Below are 11,096 nucleotides of genomic sequence, written 5' to 3' on the forward strand. Positions count from 1 at the left end.
CCTCTCCCCTTCCCTTCCCTCTCCCCTTCCCTTCCCTCTCCCCTTCCCTTCCCTCTCCCCTTCCCTTCCCTCTCCCCTTCCCTTCCCTCTCCCCTTCCCTTCCCTCTCCCCTTCCCTTCCCTCTCCCCTTCCCTTCCCTCTCCCCTTCCCTTCCCTCTCCCCTTCCCTTCCCTCTCCCCTTCCCTTCCCTCTCCCCTTCCCTTCCCTCTCCCCTTCCCTTCCCTCTCCCCTTCCCTTCCCTCTCCCCTTCCCTTCCCTCTCCCCTTCCCTTCCCTCTCCCCTTCCCTTCCCTCTCCCCTTCCCTTCCCTCTCCCCTTCCCTTCCCTCTCCCCTTCCCTTCCCTCTCCCCTTCCCTTCCCTCTCCCCTTCCCTTCCCTCTCCCCTTCCCTTCCCTCTCCCCTTCCCTTCCCTCTCCCCTTCCCTTCCCTCTCCCCTTCCCTTCCCTCTCCCCTTCCCTTCCCTCTCCCCTTCCCTTCCCTCTCCCCTTCCCTTCCCTCTCCCCTTCCCTTCCCTCTCCCCTTCCCTTCCCTCTCCCCTTCCCTTCCCTCTCCCCTTCCCTTCCCTCTCCCCTTCCCTTCCCTCTCCCCTTCCCTTCCCTCTCCCCTTCCCTTCCCTCTCCCCTTCCCTTCCCTCTCCCCTTCCCTTCCCTCTCCCCTTCCCTTCCCTCTCCCCTTCCCTTCCCTCTCCCCTTCCCTTCCCTCTCCCCTTCCCTTCCCTCTCCCCTTCCCTTCCCTCTCCCCTTCCCTTCCCTCTCCCCTTCCCTTCCCTCTCCCCTTCCCTTCCCTCTCCCCTTCCCTTCCCTCTCCCCTTCCCTTCCCTCTCCCCTTCCCTTCCCTCTCCCCTTCCCTTCCCTCTCCCCTTCCCTTCCCTCTCCCCTTCCCTTCCCTCTCCCCTTCCCTTCCCTCTCCCCTTCCCTTCCCTCTCCCCTTCCCTTCCCTCTCCCCTTCCCTTCCCTCTCCCCTTCCCTTCCCTCTCCCCTTCCCTTCCCTCTCCCCTTCCCTTCCCTCTCCCCTTCCCTTCCCTCTCCCCTTCCCTTCCCTCTCCCCTTCCCTTCCCTCTCCCCTTCCCTCTCCCCCTCTTTCTTCTCTCAAGGCTGACTTGGCATTAGGTAACATCACCTCACGGGCTTGGTATGCTTGCACTAGGATTCAGAAGCTTTGTTGGCAAAGCTCGGCTGGCTCATGAGAAGCCTGGTGATGCCTTTAATTTAAACCCCCCGAGCTGTGCAAACCAGAGCTGCACCTTTTAGGTATTGTGGATTTTGCTCAAAAAGCAGTGAAAGACTGGGGGAAAATTTGAAGCTGCATCTCCAGGAGGAGGATTGTCAGTAGACTGGCAAAGCTGATTTTAGCAGAAACAGTGTCTATGTTCTGCTGTCATTGTTGCTTAAGTTCAGTGTATTTTGTTGCTGTATTTGGTATTAAAACATTAAAGTTTTGGTTGTGGACTGAATGCTATCAGGTGTTAGCTGACCATCTTTCTGTAGTTTTAACGTGTGTGTAGGGCAGCTACAATTACTCTGAGCAGTTTGTGGGGGTAATACACGGCAATAATGTCCTGTTAGAAGCTGGTCAGATTGTGACTTGTGCCTATAAAGGTTTTTTCAGAGGAGAAGCAATCCTGTGAATTTTAGAAAATCCTGTGACAAATGTACTGCTGGTTTATTTTTAGCTAGCTTCTCCAGTCCTAAAAAAATGAAGCCTTTCAGAAAAAAGCAAAGTATTTTCCTATCTTTTAGAATTCTATGGGATTTTTATTAGCAACTAATTAAATGTCTTTCAGATTCTCACAGAAGAATAGAATCAAATGTGCATCATTCCTGCTAAACAAATTAGTACAAATGCAGCCATATATTAGATTTGCAGAAGTCTTGGAGATAACAGCTCTTTTATGTTTAACATAATTTTTCTTCTGGTTTGGGTTTTTTTTTTTTTTGACTGGTTGGGGTTTTTTTGGGTTTTGTTTGGTTGGTTTTTCAACAGAAAGAGGAAGAATTGTCTGCATTTTCTTAAGTTGTTTTATTTTCTCATATTTTTTATCTTGTTTTATTTTTCTTTCACCAGCATTTGCCATCTCGGGTTTAAATAGAGCTGTAGGAGGGAGTACTTGCGGAACTCTGCTGTCACATGTGAAGGATTCCACTTGCATTCAGCAGCTGATGCAGTTTTACTGCCTCTTGTTGTAGGTCACCAAACCCACGGCAGAACTGGCATCTCCCCATCTGTTGCATGGCAAAGTATGACATCTTCGTTCAATCCGCACCCACACCCCCCCAGCCCCACACGGGTGTTTTAAACCGAGATTCTGACTTTGGATTTGAAGCAGCTGACAAATGAACGTGTCCTCTTCTGCTGGCTCTGCTGTAGAAATGGTTACTTCTGCCGGATGAGTAAAGCACACGGCTAGAGTCAACATATAGTGACATTTGATGTGTTTATTAAAATTGAAACTGTGGTTTTTATAGAGGAAAAAAGATCTCTAGTTTAAATACTGGTTTATAATGCCCTCCCTATGATGTATTATATAATGTTTCTGCTCTCTCCCTTCCTTACCTGGTTCTCTTCTTCAGCACATCTCCTTTGTCCAGACTGTCTTTTTTTCATACTAATGTTTCTTTCGCACTTCTCTGTCATTGGCACGTGGGCATATTCTTACATGTTTCTTCTTGCCTTGGCATGTTTTTCTTCTTTCATGTGAGTTAAGTCATTCCATTTCTGTCCTCCTGGATCATGACAAGAAAGAACCCAGAGCATGGTAGGGTCTTTCTTCTCCCTTGCCCATTTTTTTTTAAAAAATTGGCAAGTTTTGCTCAGCAGAGAGCAACTTTTCAGTGATCTTGCTATTAGCCTCATAACATATGACTTAAGAATTTTCTAACGCTAAATGCTACTAGGGCACTAAAAATGTGCTCAACCTTAGGTGGATATCCAGAAGAGTTCAAATTAGTGTTCAAAAGCACTGGGCTTTTCTAACTAAACATGTCTAGTATTTCTTCTTTCAGCAAAATAATATGCTGCTTGAGTCTTGTCCTCATAGATGGCACTCATTTTGCTTTGACCTGAAGCAAGGATGTAGAGTTAGAAGTTTTGCTGTCTATTCTCCCCACAACCCTATACCATCAAAAAGTGTTAAACGGGGAATTTAGATATCCTTTATAAGAGGAAAACCCCTTCACAGTAGGAGGTTGGTATAGTTAGCTAATGGTGCCCAAAATCTTGTCCTCTTCCTATTAACAAACATATTAAACTTACTTTTCAAGATGTGACCTAAGTGTTTTCAGGCAAAAAGAAAGGATGGTTTTGTGGTTGAGGCACAAGATTTGCATTAAGCTTTAGATTTTGGTGCTGGCAAATTCTGCTAGTCATTTAGGATTAAATCTCATACAGGACTTAGATGCTTGCATGCTCGGTTCTGCTGATTGCCCACCCAGAACCACAGTCCAGAGCCCCGAGTGAGGTTTGGGGTCTGGAAGGGATCCTGGCAGGAGACCCCTTGTTGAGTGTTACCTGATATTCTTATCTGAGTCTTTCTAAGATCCGTTTAGCTCTGCTCAAGTTCTGTATGGTGGCTGATAAAAGTTGCTGTAGCATGCTTGTCTCATCAGCTGGGCTTACTGCCCAGACCCAGTGTATGCCCTGTCATTGCAGCTTTTACATGTGTGGCTGGGCCTGGAAGGTGGCCTTCTTAACAGAAACTGATGTTTTGGGAAACCCCAGGCTTGAGATTTAGCTGGAAGATGTAACTCAGTGTTTCCATTATCAGCTTCAGGGACTCTAAGCTGATCAGGAATTGAATGAGGGGTAATAATTCTTTCATTATAAATCTTTGAAGTATTTCACAATCTAGATAAGACAATTTACCTGATGGACATGTTGCTTCCTTTCAGCTAAATGTTAATAGAACTACCAAACAGGAAAAGGAGCAAAGTTTACCTGGTATTTTTCACTAAGAGCAATTGATTAATGTTTTAGACTACACAGATACGTGTTTTCTAAACTTAAGTTCTACCAGCGTTAAAGATCCTTTGTAACTTAAAGCTCTAAGCAGAAAGAATATTTTTCTTTTGTGCCACTAGTTTAATGATTTATGAATGCAATTGTTTTTTTTTTTTTTATTTTAGGCTATCACAGAAATAGGGAAGTTATTGAAATGTGTTCAGACTTCAATAAATTTCCTCTTTGTTGCCTAAGAATTACAACATTTTGATATATGATGGATTCCACTAAGCTGTGGAAATTATGCAAACCCAGTTCTTTGTAGTTAGACACAGGAAGCATTTTGAAACTGTATCTGAAAAGTGCTAATATTGAAGATATTTTTTTTTTAAATTAACACGGATGATAGTTGATTTAAAAAATAAAGTTTTATTCAGAATACACATGCTGTGTTTCTGAGTTCAGGAGCTGCATGATCTTTTTCACATCTTGGCGTTTTGTGTTTAGCTATGGAGCAATGTCATATGCTAAAATTGCATTGTGAAAGCTAAAACGTTGATGGTCTGTGTTAAAGAGATAAGGAAGAACATGTACCTTTTGAAGGGGAGTGCCGCTTTCTTTAAACTGAGCGCCTAGCTGATAACACTGTTTGCTTTTGGTAGTCTACCTAGTCCGCATAGGCTTTCCAGTGCTAGATAATCTTTTGAGCAGAGCCAATCCCAAATTCTGAGTAATTTATTTAATTAAAAATAAAAATTAAAAAAGGGAAAAAACCCCTAGATCAAGGTCTCAAAGCTTTGTATTTTGAGTCCTCTGGAATGTGGGCAAAAGCAGTTTTGATTTCTTATTTTTGGGGCTATTTGATAAGTATTTTTCACTTGTACAAAGAACTGTATGTCTGTTTCCTTTACTGAACTTGTGGAGAAGTCATTTTGGCAGTGACAGTGAAAGAAGCATCATCCTCACGCAGTCGTGACACGGGGAAGGTAATAATTACTTCAAAATGTGTCTGAAGCAAACAAAGCAACAGTTTTCTCCAGTGCCAAGTGCAGCTGAAGGAATGGGAAGGTGCTGAGCTGTTTGGTCAGTAATATTGCATCATTTTTCCCCTCGTGTCTCCTCAAGAGTATATTCTGTCTCCCACTCCTCACTCTAAGAACTATTTAAGTATTAAGCCTCAGGAGATGCTGTCTGGGTGGAAAGATGGGTGGGCAGAGGGAGAGGTCCCAGAGCAGGGGCTGGGGCTGGGCTGTTCTGGGAGGGCTCTTGTCTTGGAGGAGAGGGACAGTGTAATGCAGGAGCTGGGGGAGACAGCACCTGGCTCTCACTGGGTGCCCTGCTGGACAGGCTTAGCTGCTCCGGGTCTCCTGCTGGTTTTCCTCTCACCCCTTCTTCCTTCCCAGAGAGTATGGCTTATGGTGCCCTGTCCCAGTACAGCCATCTCCTCTCAGCCACATCCTCTGCTCTCTTGCCCTGTCCTCCTCTGCCAGATGCAGTCCACCCCTCTCACTTAGAAACCATCAAATTAAGGTATTGTGAAAAACAGATTACCGTGTTTTCTCTCTCCCTCTGCCCTTTACTTAATAGAATCAGAATTGCTGAACTCTGAGGCTTGCTCCCTTTATCAGTAGCTACAGTATTTCTTCCTCAAGAGCCAAACTACTTGAAGCAAAAACATTTTTGAGTATCATGCTGCTGTTCCTCAGTGTCCTCGAAGTGCCATACAGTGACTGGTAAGCATTGCATACTTGGGGAAACAGTTATTGCCATATTTCTTTGCAAACACCTTGATTATGGCAGATTGTAAACTGTTACAGATGCAGAACTGGGGGAGGGGGGAAGCATGGTAAGTGTCCTAGTCCATTCTGTCACCCAGTGAGAACACTGTATCATCCCAACTGATATTTTTCAAGCATTTTCATAGAAATCCTCCAAGGATGGCAATACAGTAATCTCTAAGGCAGTCTGTTCCAGGACCTTACTCTCCTTAATATGGAAATTATTTTCCCAATATCTGACCCAAGTTCCCATTTTTGCAGTTCCATCTTGTTCTATCCCCAGTGGAAGTGCAGAACATTTTTATTTTTTTTAATTTTTATCTACCCCCCCCCCCCCCCCCCCAACTACTTTTCTCCTAACAAGGCCATGTCTCTCTTGCAGGGTATGCACTGGAAAATGTTCATACTGCTCTTGTGGTGCTGGCTCAGTGAGTGGGTCAGACTAGAGTGAGCTCTGGCTTGAACAGGTTCCGGATGGGCACTGCTGAATTGGCACATATTCATGATAGTGATTTTTGTGCCAGCATGTGCCAATCTGCTGCTCCCTGTTCTAGAGCAAGCCTCTATTGCTCTGCCACATGCACACTGTGCGCATGATGGGGTGCCAGCCCTTTTGTGTTGTGAGGATTTTGTGTGTATATTTATTTTCAAAAGGCTGATGGTAGTAGCGTTAAGAGTGTGTTGCCCGAGAGGAAACACGGACCATAACTGGACCAGCTGCAGGTCATCCATTTACCATGAGAACTGGAAGGACCAAATTGCAAAGGATGCTTTGTCCAATTTCTCTACATAAAATCCTTTAGCTGTTCACTATGACTTCAGATTGCTCGTACGCTGAATGTATTTCTGTGTTTCTTACTCTATGCTTTCCCCTAAACTTTTCTCACAGGTCTCAGTCCAGACCCTTTAACCATTTTATTGTAGTCCTGCCACCTTTGAAGCAGTAGCCTGGCATCTTCTAACGCAGTGCAGAAACCCTGCTGGCTCTGAAATGTCAGCCTGCAGCTCCTCTAGTGCAGCCCTGCAGGCCCTGGCAGCCTGTAACTAATTATCTCAGTTCACATGGTGAGCCAAAGAAAAGTGCACGGACTGTTTGAAAATGAAGTGCAAAGAGGAAAAACAAAAGGCAAAACGAAACTGGAGTAGAATATGATTCAAAGACCTGCATGAAACTGAGCCAGAGAGAGGCAAGGGTGGCTACCAGGGTGGCGGGGCCGTACAGTGCCTTCTGCAGCCTGGTGCTGCCGCACTGGGAGTGGTCTGCAGTGGCAGTGGGGCTTGGGGATCAGGATGCCTGCTGAGGAAGGTGCATCCAGGGCATGGAGACGCAGCTCTTGCACAGCATGAAGCGTTGGCTGCTGACGATAACCCCCTATGGAATCCTCAGAATGAGACTCGAATAGCTCCCATTGAGTCTGCTGACTTGATTGAACTCCTCCACAATGTTGCGCCCACCTAAGGACCTTGTAGATCTGTTTGCTGGGCTCCCCTCTCCCACTGTCAGCACAATCTCTGTGGTGTGCTCACCTTTCGAGGGTGACTTGAAATAGTGGCATCAGTTGCAAGACGGTCTGGGCAAACATCTTCTGGAGGAGTCAGACACAAAACCTGAGATCTGAGGCAGGAAGAGACCTGCATGTAGCAGAGAGAAGGAGCAAACAAGATTGAAAGGATCTGCATTTGAAGGAAGCTGGTGATGCCCAGGGTTAAGGGGCAGGTGGAGAGCAAGAAAGAACAGATGACAAAACCTCCAAGGTAGCTGTACGAGGTGTGATGAAACCTTGGCCTGGACACATGGTGACAGAACCTGCATAAAGCCCTGCCAATATGATGTAAAACGGTAATTGTTTGGACAAATGTGATCCACCATGAGGAGTTTATGTCAGTGAGTGCTTCATGTCACACACTGCTTTAACCCAATTTTAGTACATTACAGCTCAATTTATTGTATCATCAAACTGTGGGCATCACTTGTGAAAGGAGCCAGACAGCTTGCCCATAGCATGACACAGACTTTCTGGCCAAAGCTGAGCTTGTTTCCTTCTCCACCACTGACACCACAGCAGAGTTCTTCTCTCAGTTCAAAGAGATTGTACTGGCAATTAATAACTGCCTTATAATACTGCTCTTATCTGTAAGAGGTGGGAAGTACTGCCATTGTATATAGCACAGTAAGTGTTCAGGTGCATTTTGTGGTTGTCTGTGGCTCCCAATGCATTTTGGGTTACAGTTGGGACCCAACATGGCCAAACCTCCTGTTTTTGGAGAAGTCTGGGAACATGGGCCTGCCCAGCCATCCTTTAGAGGGCACTGACTGACCATCTGTCATTCCACCGGCGGCTGAACATACCGAGTGACTTGTCACTAAGAGAAGGACAATTCCCCTTTCCTGCTGCCTTCTTTCCTTCTCCAGCCCATGCAGTCTGACTACTTTGCTCTTAAGGGTTGGTTGGTTGATTGATTGTAAGGTGGTTTTTATTTTTTGCAATGAGTTAGTTTGGGATATTTGAGTGACTTAAATCTGCTCCCAGAGTCAGAGCTGACACAAGATAAGCAGCAGGGTGTGGCCCAGGGACAAAGAGAGACTGTTCCAGTGCTGATAAAATGTTAACTTGCCTTATGGCCTCCTGTAAAACTATTACCTTTGCAGCACAGTTCTGGAGGAATAGTTAACACTAATTGTTTGGTCACCTTGTTTCACCCAAAAAAGGGGGAGAGTGGAAGGGAAGGGGAGAGATGAAAGAGTGTTGGTGAAAGGACTGAAGAGAGAGATGATATGCCAAGAGGGAATTCAGGCCCTGGGGCTGGGAAGTGATCTGATGGGAAGAGGATTTCAGTGCCTTCCCAGGAGAGGTGGAGCAGACCCTCCTCCAGATCACCAAGAGTGTAAGAGGTCCCTGTGGCATCTAACCTGTTTGTCTCCTTTCCCCTTTCTCTTCACAGAAGGGCAGGGCCCAACTGGTGTGGAAAATAGGTGGTGGATCTCTAGCTAAGCACCTCGGTCTCACTGAAGGCCCAATTTCACCTCCCACTGCTGGCATGCTACCAGCATTAGATAAAACACAATTTTGTTGTCTTGTAAGGGCATTGATTTAGACTCCCAGAGCTGCCTCCATCCCTCTTGCCAGGTTAGCTTCTTTCCCCTTGGGCTTTGTACGAGTCTGCAAAGAAACAAAGTCATTGAGTGGATGAAGAGGAGAGCTGGGCTGGAAATGGAGCAGGAGCTCTCCTACCCACCAAGATAACCAGAGGGCCAAGGGGCCCTGCTGAGGGTGGTCCTTGGCCCATCAACTCCTGGGAGTCAAACCCGTCCAGTCACCTGCAGCTCCAACGGGCAGGTAACAAAATGGCAGTGAAGCACAAATTAGCAAATGATGAAATACTGTACAAATTCCCCACCCTTCCTAGGAAAGATGCTGACTCATTGTCTTACATTGACACTGGGGAGCTGAAGCAAGTAGACTTATTTCAAGCATGTGTTGAACTGGGACCACTTGAGTCCCAGTCACCCCTGCAGCAGAGCAGAGCAAAAGTAATGGCTGCTGGAGCTCATGGCAGATGCTGCTTCTGGGTGGCTTAGAGGCATCTGAACAGTTCGGTGCTTTTCTGCTTTCTAGAAGTGTTCACTGCTCTGAGCATCCATACCTCAGTGTCCATCCATACCTTCCCACCTGTCCAGTCTCTGGCTGTTTTAGTGATAAATGCCAAACGCTTAGTTGTGATGGTGTTTTGTTCCCGCTCAAGCTCACTTGAGAGCCTCCTGGTGAATGTTTGGTGAGGGCTTCCTCCTCCAGGCTTACATGTTTGGTGAATGTAGTAAGAGAGCCAGACACAGGTGACTTGACCCAGAAGCGAGTTACCAGCAGGCTATTGCAATGGCAGCTTTGCTTAGCCTTGGCCAGGACTGGGCACCTGTGGGTGTGATGTGGTGCAGCACAAGCTCTGCTCCACACCGAGCTGAGGGCTGGGAGGAGAAGAGGAGGGCAAAGCACAACACCAGGCCTGTCTATAGTGCATCCAAAAGGGGACTGGAAGAAAAGGAGCATAGAGGGGATTACATCTAGCTCAGCACTGCAGGCTCAGCTCAAAGCAAGGACTTTAAAACCAGCTATGATACTCTCTTTTTTTGGCCTGTAGTCTGGGGAGCATCCTGAGCTGGTCTGAGGCAAACTCTTCCATCCTGGCTCCTGCTACACTCACATCCAGCCTTCCCCCAGATCTGTACTTGCTCTATCTGTACAAGCAACAGAGCCCCCCGAACAAACACAGGACGTTAAATCTCAGTCATCGAGGATGCAGCAAAGTCCTATGGACAAGCAATACTCTAAACATGATTGAAATGGAAGCTTGAAATGGAAGCTGAACCATTAAATGGCCAGAGATTCTTAACTGCAGTAACATGAGTGCAATTAAACCCAAAGACAGAGGAAAATTAAATAGAAACAGCTTCAAAAAATGTCATTGCAAAAATAATACAAAGAAATATCACATGAACATGGGAAAAGGAACTGTCTTTTCATGCACTGCAAGCTGCCGCTTTTTAGAAGCATCAGGAAATAAGCTGTTGAGCCGTGGAATGGATAAAACCAGGCTCCTAACCTTCCCTGAGTTGCCTGACCCACTAAATCTCGCTGCCAGTGCTGCTGCTGCTGGGTCAGAGGCAGGCAGCGGCATGGTCACCCCAGCTGTGCCCACGTGCTGAGGAGTGACTGGTGCATGTGCTGAGTGGCATGTCATCTGCCATCATACCAAGCTCCTACCAGGTGAGCTTGGCCTCCCTTTCCATGGACAGGGTCACTGCTATGGGTATCACTCTCTCTCTTTTCCAGTATACTGCAGTATGTTGCTAAATTTGCTTGAGGCTAGCTGAGGATACTGGGAAAAAACAGGCAGACAGACCCCCAGATTATCCAAGTCCCTTGCCTTTATGAAATGTAGACTGAAAATGAATCCAGGGCTCAGGAAAGTGGTGAATGGCTCTGGCTGTTGTAGGGTTCCAGAGACTGAGCCATGTAGATGTACTCTGTGACACAGAGGCACCTAGCACCTTTGCCAAGAGTGACACAGAGCTGGACATGGAGCACCAGAGAGGATGTACAGCTGGTGCAGGGATGGCCACACCGTGCAGATTTTTACCTGGTGGGAATCTGCTGCTGCTATTTTCCCCTACTCTCAATCTGGACTGTGCCTCTTGCAAGGTGTGAAGGTCTTCCACAGGTCAGATGCGCCAGTGCTGCCTGCAGCGATGCTGGGGTACTTCAGAGGACTTGAGTGTGAAAGTCTTTGGGAACATGCACTTTGATTTGGACAGGCAGAAATGCAAAAGCAAAAAACAGGGCTTTGATAGTCACAAGGCTCTGGCTTACATGTGGATATAGACTGG

Source organism: Athene cunicularia (genome assembly GCF_003259725.1).
Source record: "Athene cunicularia isolate RWA chromosome 2 unlocalized genomic scaffold, athCun1 chr2_part1, whole genome shotgun sequence".
Taxonomy (NCBI): domain Eukaryota; kingdom Metazoa; phylum Chordata; class Aves; order Strigiformes; family Strigidae; genus Athene; species Athene cunicularia.